Raw genomic sequence first — 21,453 nt, forward strand, 5'->3', positions numbered from 1 at the left:
AATTCAAACCTTATAACTTCATCAATTTTGATCGGAGAAGGGAAGAGCTTTTTTTCCCATTGAAATGTTATTATGTCAAAAATGTTTTATTAAATAAGACTGAGACTAATAAGACGGGATTTTGTATAAAACTTTTCAACAGTACATCTGCAGAATCAAACAATAGGAAATATAATTCTTTACTTTATTCAGAGCATTTTTTGAGATGAAAGTGTATGCCTATTCCTGAAGGTTATCAAATCACATTTAGAGTGGATATCCTAAATACTTATATTATAATATTTTATTATTTGTATCCATAATAACAATAACAAATAAAAATAACGATAAAGAACAAATAAATTTAAAAAATAAACTTATTTGAGTTACGTTCAAATTTATTTTATGAGTAAAGAGTAAAGGTATATAAGATCAAATGTATTCGAATCGTACGTTTATAACTTTTTACTTTCTAGTATATGTAGTATAGAGAAAGTATAGTAATGGTCGAAAAATTCGAACTCGACATTTTTGACGAATCTCCACATTTTAGAATCTCTCCGAGTTCGAAAAATTCATTTTTGGAAAATATCCACCTTTCTGCCTGTCTATGACAAAAGATAACTCAAAATTGTTTTATCTAGACAAATGAAATTTGCTATACAGTTTTTATAGCTAATCTGTAGATTTCTATCAAATTTTGAGCAAAATCTGCTCAGAAGTCCGGCTGTTCGAATATAATTTAACACGATAATTACAAAAAGAAGAGAGCTAGATGTATAAAATTCTATACACCGAATTAACATCCACAATATAGACTTCAAATTTCTTTTAGCTAAGCCCAGCAAGGAATTGGCTGTCTGCCGGCCTGTACTTTCAGAAACATGTAATCGTGATTACGCAAAGACGAAATGTTTTAAATATATTAAATTTGATGTGGGATTTTGTGACTACAAATGCAGTTCTGCATCAAATTTTTTATTTCAATTGGTTGAGAAAAACTCGGTTTTCGGATAGTATTAAACGCATGCCAGGAATAAATCGCCAAATAACTCGCCTAAGATTGCGCGATAGATTCAGTAAAAATGCTATATTCAAGTGAAAGGTTAATATTTCGTGACTACTGTACGCCAATGCCAAGCAAGGCATTCTCTGGGATAACATATTTATTAAAGAGTATGCGAGAAAGTTTTGGGGAGACCACTTCCACTGGTTGCAAAAGTATACAGATGCTACTTTTTTGTTTTATAATTCATTCTTTCTAGAGATCTTTCATTTGAATATAAATATCGATATATTTTACGTGGGTCATTTCTATAAAGCATCAGGTAACAACTGATTCTTTGTCTACATAAGTTTATAACTGATTCGTAACTGTAAATCAAAAAAGGAAATAGCAAAAATAAAGTAAATTAATCGAAAAGAGTAAATGTACTGAAAATGATTAAAACAGTAAAAGGTGAGTGGAAATGAAGGAATTAGAACACAGGTTCGTACGAATGAAATAAAACTGACTAAAAAACGGTTATTTTCCTAAATTAATTCTAAAATTTCAGAGATTAATTCGTGCTCGTAATTCTTTCTTTTTCTTTTTTTTTCTCCCTTACATAAATTTATTAAAAGTTCTAATCGCAATAACGAAAGTTTTTTTTGTGTGATTATGATTTCAACAACATTGTGAGCAGTATTCCTGAAGCAGGGGGAGGGAGTAAGTCAGGTTTTCGTGAAGGTGATTTTAATGACGTCACGGTGGACTTCTTTCAAAGAGGGACAAAATGGGATGCAGGCTATAGGTAGTTTCTGATGAAAGTAAAAGTTTTGGTATTTGAACTCACGACATCCTGACCAACAGAATAGCGCAATCATGGACAATTCCGAACCCCCGAGAAAGTAAGTTTATATCTGTGTTTCAAGAGATTGTAACCTTACAGAAAAATGTGAATTTTCATAATTCAGTCAAAATCTCTATGTATTGTTCCTTTTAGGGATATTAAGGGTTTAATTTTAAAAACGAATTACTATTTAGACATAGTTTAGAAATAGAATAGAATTTCGATTGTGAAGCCTCTAAGAACTGAAGTCTGTATTAACCGAATCAATGATAGAAAATCAAGCTGTGGTTTTTAATTTTTTTTTTAATAAAAAAGACTAATTTATAAAAAAGATGACAAATTTGAACCAAAAGCGGTTTTTAATACGAGAAGATCTGTTAAAAATAACTATCGATAACTGATTTTTTACATTTCAAAATGTGATTTAGAGGGAAAAAATAATCTTCCATTCTAAAGTGCTACAATAATGAGACTAGCAGATTCCGTATATTTTTCATGAAAAAGATGGCACTTGAAATATGTCGGAAAGTTCAGCGTTGTTGAGCTAGAGAAAATATTTTTTTTTAGCTATACAAAATAATAAAGAAAAGAAAAAAGCGTAAAGTCAGTAACATTCTCCAATCTTATAAAGTTTTGTTAACTAATAAAAGAGTTTGTTATATTATTGAGATAATATTACGGAATAATTTTCGTGATTTTAAATAAATAATATTGGGAAAACTATGCGAAAAGAAAAGAAATTGTGATTTAAAATATAGTTCCTATTAACTGTGTTTTTGATTATTCGATGTGATTACGCTCCTAGTCAGCTGGGATAATAGAGATTCTAATGTATAAGGAATGGTTAATTAATTCTATATGACTCAAAATATAACAAAATTCTTTTTGCTCAGTTTGTTTTGATTTGAACTTAAATCCATTTATTTAAGTGTCTTTATATTTTCTTCAAATGTTAGCAAATAAGATCTGAATGATGAGAATTTATTATTAATTAGGTGAAAAGATATTTTGATTATTTCTCGGTTTATCAAGTCTTAGATAATACATGCATTTTCGAAAAATTCATATCGTATATTTCGTATCGTATTTTTAGAAATATGTAGTTTTTCTAAAAGATATTTCTAAAAAAAAAAAAAAAAAAAAAAAAAAAAAAACTGAAATATCACCCCCTTTTCCCCTTTTTTTAAAAAAGATTGTTTAATTTTGTAAACAATTTCCAACTTTTTATTTTCTTTAATTAATAACTTTATTTTTCTATACCGTTAATTTCCAAAAATATATAGTGTTTGATATTAATTTTTTTTTGTATTTTAATCGTTTTAATAGAAAAATATTTAATGAATGTTTGATTTAATTGTACTAAAATATCGAAGATATGCTTACGTATCCAAGTTTCAATATATGTATCAACATAAATTGTCTTTTCATGCAAAAAATTCTATCTGAATAATTTCCATATAGGAAAGTGAGAGAGAGAGAGAGAGAGAGAGAGAAAATATAACATAATACATACTAAGAAAAAAATTTGCTCATTTTCATTAAATATATAAAAATAACGTTTAAGAACCTAATTTAAATTGATGGAAGAAAGAAAAGAAAAACAAATAACCTTAGAAGAAAATTGTGGTTATGTGATGCGGTTTAGAAATGGTTTTTATCTGCAAATGTGTAAGATCGTAAACTTTCAGTGTGGAAAAGATTGACAAATATTACAAACTAAAACGCTTTTAAAATTATTGCCCGTGGTTGCCTGCAGTTCTACGCATCGAAAAATTATTTAGAAGAGAGATAATTTCTTTTAATAAATTAATTACAAACTAAATGTTAGAATAAATCTTTTCATGTGTAAAAATCGATGACATTCTTATTGTAAATGGAATACGTGATCTATTTTGATTATAAATTTATTTATTTTATCTTATCTTCTTTTTTATATGGCATGATGATGAGTTTTATATATGATGGCGAATGAAGGAAATGTGCAAGTATTTTGTAAATCTGAATGCTTATTGACGAATTTTTTTGCTGTACAAATGCACAACTTTCGATGTATCGTTTGAATCCCTTCTCTTTTCATTCGAAGGACTGTTTTTATTTCTTTCGCCGCGATTAAAGGTAAATAATTATTCTTGGTGAAATATAAATATAAAGATACGAAAATTTAAATATCTGAAGCAGAAACAAAACTATAAGGATGAAATTTGAGAAACTAATTAAAGTACTCAGAGCTGACATAAAAAGAGGTCATTTGTCAGAATTCATTTTATTAGATTTTATCACTCTGGTTAAATGTTGCGTTATTTATTCAACTTAAAAATGTACATACTTTAATTTTAATAATTTAATGCTCTTATATTCCATAAATTGTTTCACTATATTTATGGAATCATAGTAATATGGAATAATTTTAGACAAATTTTGAAGAAATTTGGAATTTGAATTCAAAAATTTCTCATAAAAGATCCCTTTTTCTTGATTAATAAATATATAATATTTTATTTATAACTCAATTTATTTCATTTATGATTCAATTTATGATAATATTCATATAAAAAATATTTTATTTGTTCACCAACTCGAACTTTACTTTCTTTATCTTTATTTAAATTTAAGCATCGTTAAGTCACTGCTTATTATTTAGAGGCATCGTTAAGTCGATGCTAGAAATATTGCTAGAACACTTTTCTAATACAATATTTCTTATTTATTATTTCGTTGAAGACGCAAATAAAGGTAGCAGGAGACTTTGATGTTAATAATTCTTTAATCTAGTCAAATCAACTTTAGAATTCTTTTAAAACCAATAAAAATGCTTCTAAAAGTATTTTGAAAACGTTGTAGAAATTCTGAAACAAATCAAGATAATTTCAAAATCTTGACATTATTAAGTTATCTGTTTACATTATTAAGTTAATTGAATCTTTTTATTTCAAAATCATCTGCGACTATTCAATTATTCATTAAATTTTGAGAAATTAATAAAAATTTACAGAAGACAGATATCCCACAGAAATGAATTTGATATCTTTGGTAAATTACTGCATTTGTTGTAGACAACTTTCTTTTTCGTTTTTTGACTTTTCAGCTCCTGACGTTTTCACGATTCCTCATAGTCTAAAGATGCTGTTCTCTGAACCATTTGCTCATAGTAGCTTTACTTTTCTTGCCTTCATTTAAATTTGAGTTATTGACTTAAGCCCATTTTTAAGTAAATTAAAACCAACCAACGCGTTGATAAAAAACACTTATTGAAATGAAAGAGAAATTATTTTAAAATAAAGATGGTAAATTAGTTTAAAGTGAAAAGTAAAAATTTTTGTTAATTTCTAATTAACTGAATATTTAATTAATTTTATGTTTGAAAAATGTGCCAGCATTCTTTCTCTTATCTTAAATAATAAGTATACTAAATTTGCCGATATTCAGCTAAATTTTGTAGGAGAGGGTTTAAAATTCGCTTTGCTCTAATTTTCGTGGCTCCATCTAGCGGTGAAAATGTAATAATAAAGTACATTAGAGGAAGTGAAAACACTTAGGAAAGGCATTTACGTATGCTGGGATAAAACTGAAATCGTGATTGTACTCACACAATAAGAGAAATTTCCTGAATTTTCCTGTAGTATTTAAATATTACTATTTAAGAATGTAAATTTATATATATATGATACATTTTTTTTATCTTTAATCAATTATTTTTTTCCTTAAGGTCGTATAGAATACTTATATGGAATGCTTGAACTTCATGTTTTGCGGATTTATAGATTTTTATAAATATCCTTTTCTCTTTTTTCTCAAAAATAGCATCATTATAAAAATATTCATCACAAAATTGACATGGAAGAATGTTACTTCATAACAATTTTATGATTTATTTCCTTTTTAATTAAATATAAAAATTTTATGAAGCCGTATAATATTTAGTCAATAATATGTATAAATATATAAATAAAGCTTTGAATCAAATTAATCATTGTAATTTTTCTTACATGTGTAGAGATTACCAATACAAAATAGTTTTAGTATTTTATTTTCCTGAGAACTCCTAAACACTCTTAATGATTTTTCGATTTTTTTAAAAAAAGTTTTTATTTTCATAGTTCTGACTTAAAATCATATATTTGTTTCTGTTTTTAAGTAGGATATAAACTTCTTACATGAAAAAAAAAAGTTAAGGCTTTTACCAAGCCGAAATGAACATGAAAAACAGATGTTTAAATTAAAAAGGAAAAAAGAAAGAGAGAAATACATATATCAATCTGGGATGGGAAATAAATAAATTCAGTCCATATGTGGGCTAATATTCAAAGAAAAATAAAATGTACTTTTTCCCTGGCTGTAACTGATTAATTATCTTTTTTCCTTCTCGTATTGAGAAGGCTTTGTATTATGTATTAAGAATTCTAAAAAAGAAACAAAACTGTAATGCAGTTAAAATTTTAAACTAGAGTTCAACAAAACACTAGTTGAATTTTTAAAAAATAATTTCACGTCACTGTTAGAAAGAGACCTTTCTCAATGTTTGCTCATTCAGATAAAACTAATGTAGAAAAATGTAATGCTTTTGCAGTCTATTTAAAAGCTAAGTTTTTCCTTCACATCCTTTGATCAACAAGATATATATTTTTAGCTTATAACGTCTGCCCTACTGCCAAAATCCTTTATTTCACTAATCCAGCATAAGAAATGTATCGATCTCGTGATAAAATATTGCTCAAAATAAAAGATACGTGGCACGAATAACGAAGATTATGAAGTTTCTACAAGTACAAAAACATAGTAACATCACTGATTAAGAATGATTTTAAATAGCTTCATAAGTAACAAAGACATTCATTGTAAACTATTTCAGTTCATATTGTATGTTAACCTTTCTTTTTTCTTAATTTCCCCACTAAATTCTTCATTACGCTGAGAAGATGTTTTTAATCATAAACCTTATCAGATCGGTTTCCTTCCTGTGGCTTAGTAATGATAATAATATTGCTCTCTTTTTTTTATTCAAATAAGCAGTAAAATATGAAGCTTTTAATATATTTTTAAAGCTTACGGGTTTTTTTTTTAAATATTTTTATTCGAAACTTAATCGCATGTTCAAGAAATGTTGCATCACATACACGTATGCATATTTATTGTTATCTTTGGTGGAAAAGCATTTAAAATGGCTTGTTCTACGCAAGTCAAAAATGTCCTTGAGAGTGTTAGAATACCTACTACAGTATACGATCTACTCTTTCTATAAAAGAATCAATGCCCTTATAGCATATGAGTTTACCTAGTTTTTACATATCGTAAATTAATACGTGTATATGACCAGAATGCTGTTTGATCTGATTTGATCAGGTGATATCATTATGTAAGGAAGGCGGGGGTTATGCAAGTTATAGATATTCAAAAGCGTAATGTCAGTCACCGAATGGGTCCTCATCATTAAGCGGACAACGCCCCCACGCACCCATACTAATGCAACGTCATGTTTACGGGGGCATAGCTTTACGGAGTACTGCAGCTTTCATTCGGCATCACAGAGTCAAGGCACAGCAACCCGATCCTCCTGTATGGAACCTATAAAGGGGCCCTCTTTAGGGGACTGGGGCGGAAAAGCAAACTGCTCATGCGTCAAGCGACGGTCAGTGACACTAGTGAGGGGGGGATAAGGACATTCCTCCCACTGACAGTGGTGAACTTATCGCCCACTAGCTGAATAAATAAGTCGGAAAGCTTAATTTACTACACGTGAGCATTTATCATCAAAAACTGATTGCTCTGTTTTTAGTTGAAAATTTCGCTGTATCAACAGATGCCATCCACTTCTGGAGACGTTTCCGAGGAAAGCAGGAATAATAATAGATAAGAGTTTGTGTCAGCAAGTTGCAACGAGTTGCACAATCGTCTGCGCCAAGAAAACACGGGGATAAAAAAAAAAAGATATCTCAATAACAATGATGTAAAAAAGGAAATCAATCTGGGTTAAACTTCCCTGTCAGCACAATAATTATATATTTCTTTAGAAGACGTTAATTATATATTTCTTTGAATAGAAGAAACTCTGTGCACTGATAGCTCTCTTTGTAGCACTTGAAGATATGTTTTTTTACAATTTTCTGAAATTTAAACTGCTCTTCACTAAATAAAAAGATGTTTCAATTTCCACCACAGCCGCTAATTAAATTTTCCTTTCTTTGTATGCGCATTCCATGCAAATAAATCTATGCAAAATTTAGCTTATTTTAAACCAAATATATATATATATATATATATATATATATATATATATATATATTTACATCACTGGATAAATTAATCACACACGCGCGCACTCATATCTTTATTATACGAAGAAAATTCGAATAAAGCTTCGGTACGATTTTTTTAGACGATTAATTATCAGTTTGTTTCATTTTCAGACATTATCAGTTTGTTCCATTGGAGACCTTCTAAGTATTATCTAGTTATGAATCAAGCCATCTTTTCTTTAAACTTAGAAACACCACTCTAAATTAGATTTTTTTTTATCAGTTTATTAAGATAATGACAAAAATTGTATTCTTCTACACTTTCTCCACTCTAAAAGGTACTGTAAATGAACAGGTTCCCCTATCGGTCACTGACTTGAAACTGATAAACACGCTCGAAACAATGTCAAACGAGCTCTTTTTCTTTTTTTTTTTTACCTTGATTTCATTTTTATCTTTTTTTTTAAACTAAACTTTCGTGCTGCTCTAGAAATATCAAAGATGACATAAATAACATGATAGAAAAACAAACATGGGTATGTTATCTTTATGCTTCGAAACAATATCTGTTGCATCAGTGAGTTAAACATATTAAGAATTACTGTTATTTGAATTCAGTTTATGAAAGCTTCAAAAAGTAATTATTTCCTAATTTACAAGTAATCCCAGCATCTTCGGTTTCGAAAAATTCATACTCTCAAATTTTAAAAAAAGTATTTATTATCTCTTAAAATAAAAATTTCTTCTAAAATTGCAAAAAAACTCATAACAATCGAAAAGATATGATAACGAATCAACATTTTGAGATTTATTTTCTATTGTCATTTTAATATCTGGTTAAATATTGGGATTTTTTTTTTCATATTTGAAGCAGAAAAACGAATAAATTGTTTACTGATTTTTAGATAGTTTTATTACAATTTTTTAAAGGTATTCGAATATCTAGTTAGAAATTTCATAACATTTTAATTTTTTTCAGATTTGATTCATCTATATTTTATTTGTTCTTGATTATAGAATAGCATTAACATGCGCACGCACGCACATACACACGAAAATATTTAATATTGCAGCCTATGAGAGAATGCTTCAAGTAAATAAAACAAAGAAAAATATACTGAAATATACTGAAATAACATTAGAGAAAAAAAATGTAAGTGAATAAAATTGATACAACTAAAAAGTCTATTTTTTAAGTTTCAAAGTGATGTAAAAATGATTTTTTAAGCATCAGTACATTCTGAAGTTGTTGAGAAATTGTTTTAAATTTTGATTAATTCGTCATTAAAAATAATTATAAGTTTGAAAAATTTCTTCATTGTGAGCACCTACTATCCAAGAAATAACTACCTATTATATTTGGTAGATCTAAATACTATTGTCTGTTCTTCAGAGTGGTCTGAATGATTCTTTATTATTCAGACTCAGATTTATTATTCAGACTTTATTATTCAGATTCATATTATTATGGAGGCTGCATCATGCGTAGCATAACGCAAAAAATAGTTTGTCAACCTACAAACAGTGTCTTAAAAAATTATATTATACATATGTATTATTATATTCTTATCACTTTTAAATTCTTAATTTGTTTATTTCTTTATTAATCAATATAATAATATTTATTTTTTGTGATTCAAATGAAACAAGCCATCTCTCTATATGAAGTCTTATTCATTAATTTTTTTTAAATCCATATCTTTTCTAAAAATTTCTACCTTTCCACATAATACAACTGAAATTGAAACCACCTATACTTACTGACAAAATTATTGCATATATTTTTCGGAATATAATTTTTTTAACGATTGATTTTTATGGCGCAAAACTCATATCTGACCATCTTGTTGAAAACACATGATATTTTTTATTATATATTTGGAGTAATGATCTTTTTTTTTTATTTACATATTTGCAGATTTTGATAGACACAAACACACTGAAAAATAGTAAAATATAATAAAACAAAACACATAGACATATGCGTACGTGCTGACTTTTCTGCGCTTTTTGCTGCTCATGCACTGGCGTAGCAAGACGATTTAACCCCCAGGTAGCAGGGAATTTTTTTTTTCATCCTTACTCGTCATCAATGGATTAGGAAGTGGAATATCACCTAGGAAATTACTCAATATATTGACATAATATATTAAGTAACACAAATATGTTGTTTAATCTACTCAGGAAATTCTTAAGACTGGAGTTCGAGATATCATTATCCTTAAATTACCTGTAAATTCTATGCTACTGACCTCTTAGTAAACCCCGCATGAGCCAGACTGAGAACTATTGGTCTTAGGTGTAATAAAGATAAAAAAATGAAGTGAAAGTTTCATTATATATTCGAATATTTATCACATGAAAAATAATTTTCTGGTGCATTCTGCAAATTTTATTCAACAAACATAAATTTTATTAGTTTAATGAACCTCACTGTTCCGGAACTTTTGTTAATTTGACTGATTTGACGTCTGTATTAATGAGGGTATATTGTATTGAAAAAAAAAGACAAATGGTATAGCTTTAACACAAGAATGGGTACTTGTATTTACCTTATAACGGCAATTAATCGCCAAAAATATAACCAAAGATATTATGTTCATTCAAACTAGCAACTAATTGCCAAGATGTCATGTTTGTTTATTGATTCTGTTCGCCAATGACATGCGGTTAAACCTGAAATTTGCCTATGGCTTGCAATTAATAGAATAAGTATTGAAATATATATGTTTTTTTATAAAAATATATATATTTCAATACTTATATTCTCCTTTATTCCAGTTAATAGTTATAACTGAAATATTCAAAAGTGCAACAGATAAGATCTTAATTCCACTATTAACTAAGGAAAAAAAAATTATCCGTCAATGTAATTGAAAAATAAAACGATAAATTCTTAATTTGTGTCCTAAAAGTTATTATTTGCATTTAATTGAAAGAAAAATAATTACAAGGGATTAATTTCTTCAAATATGTTTAAAATGCAGACAATAAACCCCTAGTTCTTGCCGACTAATGCAATGCTTTCGTATTTGCTTAAAAATTTCAAAAATTCAATTAAGATCTGTATATTATTCTTATAATATTTGTTAATATTATTTATTTTGCAATAGATATTGAACTAAGAGATAGCAATAAAATAATTATCTATGGGTGCTTCAATATGAAGTACTTAACTGTTTTTGTCTAAATAATAAAAAGATGTCAGATATTCAATAAATATTGATTTAGATGATAAGAAATTCACTTTTGCCTTTCAGCTTGCCGAGAGAATATTTTAATAATGAAAAGAAATCGACAAGAATATTTAATAAAAAGAATTTTCTTTCAAATGAAATTAAAGTCATTGGTGAAATATTCTCAATTTGTTAAAAATCTTATAAAAGCTCTAATAAAACATCCGCTCGACAATAAACAAAGAAAAGGAATCGCAAATATTGTCTCGGAAGAGTTATATAAAGCATGTTAAAAATAGTGTAGTTTCATTTGAGAGATTATTCTAGATAGTATGATTGATAAGATTCTTATTAAATAGAAAAAAAACACATAGAAATTTCTTTAAAAACTCGCGCATGGAGCCTTTTGTATGATAACTTCCATCCATTTCGCGAACAAATATTCTATATCGGAATAAAGTGAGCAGACATTTTTTTCCCTTCGCTAAACTTTTTTAACAGATCGAAGTCTACTCTGAGTGCGAAGATCAAAAGGCCAAGTGAGCAATCCATAAGCAAAACAGAAAACATATCTTAAGAAATATTGCAAACGTGCATATCATTCTAGGATTATTGCATCTTTTATTATTGCTAGAGATTGAAAATTGATTTATTTGTTTGCTAGATTGCTGTTTTTAAACGATTAAACCATCCGCAAACTTGGGCAAGATAGAAGAGAGTGCAGTGAACTTAGATAAACAAAACAGAGGAGGATTTATTTGTCAGTTTACCAATGGTATTATTATAGTTTTACATTGTCACACAAATTAATATTGTTCATACTTTCAATATAGTTTGTTAATAAAAACCACACAAATCCAGTTTCAAGTTTTAACACCACACATAGTTGAAAGAACTTTTCCAAGAATTAAAAAAATATTATGAATAACTTAGTAGAATCCTCTAATTGCAACCAATAAAAATTAATAATGTTTACATACATTGCCCTTATTATTCATAAAAAGTTATCATCATCTTTCTAATTTTGAAATGCATCGCTTTTACTATTTTGATTTCAGTTATACAAGCATTTACATTTTTATATTATATCACGATATTATTTCTTTAAGATCTTTCTGTATATTATTCAATAGGTTATGCATTTATTTTCACAATATAAACGTTTTCACATCGACAATAAGTCAGATTTTGAAAATGGAATTAAAATTTGAAATTATTTTTGATTCAATTGAAATTATCTGGATGCATGCAGAAATATTTAAAATATGGTTAATTACTGAAATTGTAACTTTATAGATACAATTTTATTTGGAAACTCTTTTTCATTTCCAACGTCTGTTTTTATTTTCCGTTTATTCCATTTTCAGTAAAAAAAATTCAAGAGCGAAATCAGATATACTAGCTTGTTTACCAAAATTATCGTCTTTCTAGGCTGTTAAATTTTAATGTAGAATGCATTTTTTTTAACTTGTTATTTGATAAAACAGAAAAATAGGAATTTAACTGAATAAATCAAAACAAATTATAACGCATGCAAATAAAAAAGTATGTATACTATGAAATAAAAGTGAAAGTCCGACTTCGGAATCAGTGTCTAAAGAAAATATTTTTTAAATCTTAATATTAGTATTGGCAAAAGCCCACGATTGAATATTTTGATGGATGAATTTCAATTTCATCATAACAATAAGTATTAATTGTTACAAATTTGAATTAGATTTTAACAATTTATTAAAATAAAGAAAACATTGTACAAAAATGAAATTGATATTGCTAAAGAAGAAATTTTTTGAATTTTAAGATAGTACAAAAATCATGTTTATGAGATAATTATTTTGAAATCCATGATCAGCAATTTTCCTAGATAAATTATTGTAATTGCCCATTTGGCAATGATTAGATCTATTTTCTCGCTTTTGATTAATTGATTAACACATTTTTCTTTCAGCGAATGCAAGTTACTCTTTTTAGTAAGCATAAGTAAGATATTGGTGAATATTAAAATCAAGAAAGAATTGGTGTCCCGTAATTTTTCTTTTTCAATACGTATCGTTTTAAAATGACGGATATTTACATAAAGAAACATGCTAAAATAATGATAAAAAAAAAGGTCAATATATCTAAATTTGGAAAACTTAGAAAAGAAATGGCAAATAAAATTTAAAAAAAAAAAAAAAAAAAACCTTGTATCAGAAAGAAAAAAAATATGTTGGAATTAATCGGAATGATAAGTAGTTAATTTTTTTCTCGTCAAAAAAGCCGCCAAATTCTACAAACGCATGCGCAGTAAGAAAAAATACAATACAGCGGCTTGTAATTGCCCCTTCGGTACAATTACTTGCCATCCATTGAATAGCCTTTTTCAGCCTTTCTATGCATGCGCTGCCTACTTGCCGTCTTATATATAACTGACCGAGTGTAAACCCGGCATAATTTATTTACATTTGAACTGTTGCCACTCGACAATATGGAATAAGAGTGATTTCTGTTTCACGTACGTTAGCGTTTTATGTTTATAGATGGAGCAAAAACATTTGCTGCACTTTGCATTCTGTGAAAAATGAGTGTTATGTCAGTTTTTTAGACTTACAAAAATGTTTATTGGCGAACTTTATAATAAATTATTTTCGTATCAAATCTTTTTAATCATTTTAATATGAAAATTAAAAGTTAAAAAAAAACTGGAACTAAAGGAAATTTTGATTAGCTGCATGCATGAGGTTGTCTGTACACAAATTTTATTGCCTTATTAATCAACGTTTGATTTTTTTAACTAAACGTATTTAAAGAAATTCAAATACTTGAATTAGAAGCAATTTATTAAAACAATAGACAAAAATAAAATACTATAAAATAAAGAAATTCTTTTTTCTGTTCTGTGTGACGAATGAAACTTTCTTTCATGATTAGTTATATTTTTTAAAAAAATATGCAATAATTAATTTATTGCAATCATTTTCTAAATTTAAAGGCAATTTTGAAAAATTAGTAGCACAAATTCCCAAATATTTTAATCATGGTTTAAAATAAAAAATTTCATTTTGTTTATGAAATCTTTTCAATTCAATCATCTGTAGAGAGAGCAAAAAATAATTAATTCAATATTTTATGTAGGTAATTGACTGCTCTTTTTTTATCCTTAACGTTATTTTAAATTCTTAAGAGGGAAAACAAAAGAATCTTTGAAATAAATTAAAAGTAAAGCGAAACATTTTCACTTTTATTAAGCATTCCAATAAAGCAATATTTAAATAAAAATTTCAAGCAAATGGCAAAAACACTTGTTCTTTTCCAGATTATTCTCTTAAAAACTTAAACCCATCTAACGTTTTTTAACCGAATCTCATAAATAAGAATGCTAAAAGAACAATTCCTTTGTATGATATTCATGAAAGTGAACAAATAAAAAAGAAAAATTTTGTGAGTTAATCACGTGAAAAAAGCATTAAATTATTCACGAGAGGGAAGCAAAAATTTATCTTAATGTTATCCTTTCTCTTACAAAAAATAAACTGGATAAAAATAAAGATTTCTAGGAAAGGGAAATCTATTAGCAACTAAGAAAACCATTTTCTTACTGGAGAAAGCTAAAATATTTCTTTATTTGAATTTTGTCTATCGGCAAAGAAAATAATTACTGTAGCTATTCTTTTTTTCTTTTTTTTTTTTGAAAGTTGCTTGTTTGATGAATTTCTTTTCCTAGGTTCAGAAATTAAAAAGAACTTATTGGATATAGTTGTAAAATAAAGACCAATTCCAAAACAGCAATTTGAGGTAAATTCCTATCCCAAAATATCATACAAAAAAGTCCCAACAATTTCGTAACTTGACATCGAAACTTTGAAGCATGAAAATATCTCAAGCTTGATTCATTTCGATTGTAGTTTTAACCGTGCATCCTTTTTCAAACGATATTTATATCATGCAATTTATAGAAAGGAAGACTGTCCATCAATCTGCTTTGTATAATACTCTTTAAAATATGAATTTCTTACTCCCCCCTCCTTTGTAATGGTTTTCATGTCATGCTATTTAAAAATAGCAAAAATAGCATGTCAATAAAAAGTGATATTTGTAAAAGAAAAAAATATTTATGCTGAATCTTTCTGAAGTCCAGTATTATATTCTAAATTATTTGTTGTGCAACGGATTAGTTTTGAACAACTGATTGCCTAATATATGGCTGCATAGTTAGCCAATTTTGGACCATAAACTATGCACAGGTAGGCATTATTTTTTAACTGTAAGCTCGAAATAAGTATTCTTTTTAATAGTAAATTCAAACTACGAACAGTGAGATTAAATTTCACTATAAAATAAAATTATCGTTAAATTCTAATGTCTATTCATTATACAAATGAGTATCATTTTTTTTTTTTTGTACTTCTCTATTTGTTACATCAAAATTTAAAAACTTGAAGCAATTTTTAATGTTTATCATTTACAGTTATTATATGAGACAATAATTTTTTCAAAGATTTTTTTAAATTTTATTATCCATGTGAATCCAACTTAGCTATTTAAATACATTATTTAGAATACACATGTCTTTTTCTGTATAATTATTTGATATCAGTCCCAACATGGATTTTTTTAGAATTGCCTTATTTCTGAATCCTTAATTTTCCCTAGCTCTTAAATTTTTATAGATTACTATTTAAAATTATAATTTATAATTTAAATTTTCGATTAATTGAATATTTAAAAGCTAGAATTGCATTATTCTGTATCAGGAACAGAAAACATATTTGTTCAAATAGTCAAATTTCCTAATCGACAGTGTAATACATAATAATTTCTAAATCTTGATTAACACATTTCAATGTATGAACGCAAATACGATAACAACTTGATATCTGTTAGTGAACTCTCTTCGGTCTCATCACTCTGAAGGAAACAATAACCTGCCCTATCTCATTCCTCACCACCTAAGAAAATTCCAGACGCCGGTTCACAGACTGTACCTGCATGGAAAAACGATTTTTGTTATTGAAAATAAATATTAGCTCATGGAGAACTCGGGAGGGAAAGTTCGCCTGCCCTCTACCATTAAGATATACACGACGCTTCATTATTGCCCTCCTTATCCTAGCGGCACATGCAAAGTTCCCATTGGTTCCATCTAATGAAGGTCAATGACACTGTGTCTTGGTCGTAAGGTAGCGTCAACATATTGACGAACTGTTTTATCGACCACGTCACTAGCAGGAACAGATAAACACACCGTGCACCATGTGATCCACTTTCGTTTCTTCTCAACAAGAGTGAGGCCTCTACCGTTATTATTTCCAAATACTGAACAATTAAGCTAAAACTTAATTCACATGCACATTCATTGCATTATTTGCAAATACTGAACATGCGCGCAGAAAAAATACAAAATTAATTAGATAAAAATCGAATATTTTATCCGAAATATCATAGCCTGATAATGTTTTAGGAATGAATTGGCTTTCTCTATATTATTTTTAAAAAATTTTCTCCTGTTGCTGCAACGATAAAGTGCACGCAAACAATGTATTTAATGTCATTACAATGCTTATATGTATAAATGTAATTTGAAAAACAATCAAAAGTATACGCTTAAAATATTTATTAAAAATAAAAAAAAAATGTACTAAAATAAAATGAGTATCACCGATAGGCTAATTTTTAAAATTTTAATGTGACGTGAAAATAGTTTTTACTGGAAAATATGCTCCAAAATTACAAATGGAAAAAAATTTAAATTTCTTCTAATTTCTAATGGAAAATTCAAGAAAAATTTCAATTCTATCTTACATGACATCTACTATTCTATAAATAAGTACCTGCACAATTTAGGATCTTTGCATTCAAAGATCTGCCCTGTAGAGCGTTTCGTACGATTTTTAAACAATAATATACAGTAGTTTAAAGATAATATACTAATCTTCAAACATTATCACATTTTTTAAGCTTTTTAAAATCTTTTTCCATGATTCCTCCATGTATTAAAAAAGTGGTATAATTGCTACGTCTTCCATGTATTCTACCGTTATGATAAAATAGCAAAAAAAAAAAATAAATAAAAAAAAAAATAAAAAAATAAAAAAAAAATCCTAATAATAGATGCATTTTTTATTGTTTTACAAATATTGGCATTCTAGAAATTTTTAAAAATCTTCTTTTTATTATTTTAGTCTTTATTTGATTTTTGTTATACTAGTAATATTAGATGAGACAGTTTATGGCGTCTGAAATGTTAGAACGAAACTAAATGTAAGGTTATCGTCGGTGAATGATAAGTCTTAGGAAAAAAGTGTCAAATAAATGTATGAACTTCTTACAATTTCCAAATTCATTATTACAATTACAATTCATTACTTTACAACTTAAGCACTTCATAAAGACTCTTATGAATATAGGCAATTATGTTATGACTTAATTATTTAAGACACTAATTTAAGTTATTTAAAACGTTCGGTAGCATAAATACATTAAAATGTTATTTTCAGTAATTTATAATTGTATTTTTATTTAAAATTTGTTATAGCTAATTTCAATAAACGATCACAGCTGTTGGATATAGCAAGAATGGTTAATAAAAATTAATATTTATAATTTAGAAAATGAATGTACAAATTTCTACATAAAAAGAGAAAATTCCTTTAGAATTTTCTAATTGGAACAGTTATAATAAAAGAAAGAATATAGCAATAAAAGAAGGGATTCAAATACGTTTCAAAATTATTTTCTTTGATTTCATCAAAATCGAATTAAAACACAATTAAAAAAAACATCTTGAACCTGAATATTTCTTGATCATATTGTTTAAAATGTACTAAATCTTTTAGAATACTTTTATTAGACTTTTTCTTTTTACTTGAATTAGACTTTGGCTTATTTTATGAAAAAAGGGCATTTTTAAAAATATAGAATCCTTCTTTCTACTTTATAAACTATTTCATATAATTAAAAAAAATTATAATATTTCTCTTTGATTTTCTCGGAACAAACATGATTTTACGATTTATTTAAAATATTCATTATTCTATTTAAAGTAATCCAAAATTGAATTCGGTTTTCATTAATCCTTTTATTGTCATAAACAAGTAACTGGTATACGCGCTGTTGCTCGGGATGAAAATAATTTTATATCTTTAATTATCAAAAAAATTAATTGTCTAATAATTAATTCTCAAAAAATACTTTAAACCTTATTTTTTAAGTACCTGAGGACACAATTTAAAATGCTTATAATAAAAGTTAAAACTATCACATACCAAAATAGCTGATGATAGAGCAAAATTTATATGGGAGAAAGTAAAAATATTGTTTAGTATTAGTATTGGAAAGAATCTTAATATTTTCTGAAATAAATCATGTTTTAATTAGGTATATAATATTTTAAAGTAAAAAATACTTTATAAAAATATTATGTAAATCATAATTCTTTTATAACATTCATCTTTATCAGGAAGATTTCTTTATTACGAGAATTATCGGAAAATTATGTTCTATAAGAAACGATTTTTAAAAATCGCCCAAAACATATACCCACCCATACTTCATTAATAGTTTTCAGAGAATTATATAAATTTTCATTAAGCAGTGTGAGTATAAATTCAGCTGTAAATAAATAAAATGAAGTAAATGTTTTCGTTCAACATAAATGGCTTCACTAAAGATAAAATAATTTTTTTTCTATATATAAAGATAGTATTAATACAAAATTAGTAACTTAATTATTTATTACGAAAACTTAACGTTACTTTAAAAGCAGTTTCATTATGCTCCATAATATTTGTGTGCAAAATTCGAAAATATATATATGTATATATATTCATTAGTTTGACTTTTTATAGCGCATAAACTATTCATGACATTCATTTTTATTTATATGTTTATTTAAACATTTCCTTCACTTTATTAAACACCCGAAAGAAAAAAAAAATCGTTTGCGCAACATTTATTAAAATATCTACAATAAATTATTCATTTCAATTACACTATTTTTTATTTTTATTTTTTTCGTTTGGCAACTTTTATGATTTCGTAAAAATCGTTTTATTTTTCTGCCTTTTTTAATCGAGTTTTTATGGATAAAATTAGATTGCATCGGTAAAAAAAGAACGATTGAAATTTCTATATAAACAATGCACATAAAAAATTTAGTTAAAATGGATCAAATTTCTTTTGTGCCTATGAATTTATTGCTATTTGTGCAAAGACCTAACTGCATTTTATTTAAAATTTTACATGGAAGTAATGAGATTCAGAAAGAGTGGACTTCTTTTCATTTTTCTTTCGAAGATATTGGAGTTACTTCAAAACTTTTCTTGATTTTAATATTCACCAATATTTTACTTATGCTTACTAAAAAGAGTAACGCATTCGCTGAAAGAAAAATATGTTAATTTTATGTAGAAACTTTGAGACTTTGTCGAGGTTTCGAGATTCGTTAATAGTCAACTTAAATTCTCAATTAGACGTTTACAGTTCAGTTATTAAGTCTACATTGATTTATTCTTGAATTTTGAACATTTTTTCTCATCTGTGCGCTCAAGCTCTGTAGTGAGTCTTGTTATCATTTCTTGTTCAAGCGGTTCGAGATTTGAACTGATGGCATATGAGAGGTAAGAATTATTCTTTACTGCATTATACTATTAAAAGAAAGGAAATTAATCTAAAATACAATTACCAAAATTCTTAAATGTCATTTATAATAAAAATCTCTTAATTTAACTGGTGGTTGCTTTCTGGATAGTACCGGCTCATTAAGATATAGTTTTTTAAAATTAATTAGATTCTTAATTAAAAAATAATCGAAATTCTAATAAAGCAATTTTTGTACCATTTGAAAATTTTAGAAGTGAACTTTTCAGTGACATTAATTTTATTTCTGTGCAATCTTTTCTCTAATAAATCTTTCAAAAAATTTTATATATATTTTCCATTCCAACTATTTCACATATTTTTCTGTCACTTTTTATTGTTTTTGTAACTATGCGTATGCATATGGACGTTGCAACATAATAAATAAATTATGTGTACGTTATCGTTACAGCAATTAAGCGTAGATTTTTAAAAATAATGTAAAAATATATGAATCAATCCTAAAACATTACGATGTTTTGAAATATTTAAGGCAACATATGGACTTAATAAACTAATTATTATGATATAATTATTTTAATTTTAAGATGAAAAACTCGTTTTCTTTCTGATGTCTCACTTTGGTTTATTTCATCAAAATGTTTTTTTTTAACTTGAGGATTTTTAATTCATATTTTACGTAATATAAAAAAAAATTACAGAATTATCATTGTTTCATTATATAACAAACATCTATTTGCGAAGAAGAAAATAGGAATTTTTTCAGTTGTCTAGAGAATTTAATATTAATAAACAACCGAATTATGAGAGGATTCGTTTTACATTTGTTAGAAGCTATAAAATAACATCTCGTAAATATTGAAATCACAATATTTTGCAAAATGATCTTTTTTTTTTTTATATAAACTTCTCTAACGTGCAAAACGAAATGACCCGGACGTGATTTGAACACGCAACCTTCTGATCTGGAGTCAGACGCGCTACCGTTGCGCCACCGAGCCACGACAGTTAGCATCTTGTAAAAAGAGTTAAATATACATAATTAAATACAAATAGAATCCTTTCATCCATATTTTTCTATAATTTATTAAAATTTCTTTTTCATCTTTATTTATTACATTCTTAAATTAGCAACGTGAAATAAAGTTTCATTTCCGTGGCGCCATCTATTACTGAAAAATAATATTATCAAGCATCGATAGATACATTGTTTATTTTAAACTATTCAAAAATTTCATAAAATTTGTATTTTGTGTCTGTGTATTTTCCTTATCTTCTAATTTAATTTAAATAAAGGTTAGATATATTTTTTTCTAAAAATATACAATCCCTTCCCTAAAAAATATTTAATTTCCCTTCCTTTATGCATGGTACATATGCTATTCGAAAACCATACAGGTGAATCTTATAATTTATGCTTTTTATTTTTTAAATAAGAAATTTAAGTCTCATCTACAATCCGTATAAAACTTTAAATGTGAATCCAAATGCGAGCTAAAATATTGTGTTACTTTACAACTTCCTAAATGTTATTCAAATTAATTTTCTATTTCATAACAATTAAGCAACTAATTAAATCTAAGTAAAATGAGAATCGCTTTTATTATTTTCTTATTCTATGACGAACTCTTTTCTGTTCAGCAATTCCAGTCTAAA

At 26.7% G+C, this 21,453-nt stretch overlaps 1 non-coding gene across 1 annotated transcript; it reads right to left on the reverse strand.

The window, feature by feature from the left end:
- Window positions 1–20,726: 20,726 nt before the first annotated feature.
- On the reverse strand, window positions 20,727–20,798 carry Trnaw-cca (transfer RNA tryptophan (anticodon CCA)). Its single transcript has one exon. It is a non-coding gene; the product is annotated as a tRNA-Trp (tRNA).
- Between the last annotated feature and the right edge of the window lie 655 nt (window positions 20,799–21,453).

The sequence above is a fragment of the Argiope bruennichi genome, chromosome 1 (genome assembly GCF_947563725.1).
Source record: "Argiope bruennichi chromosome 1, qqArgBrue1.1, whole genome shotgun sequence".
NCBI lineage: Eukaryota > Metazoa > Arthropoda > Arachnida > Araneae > Araneidae > Argiope > Argiope bruennichi.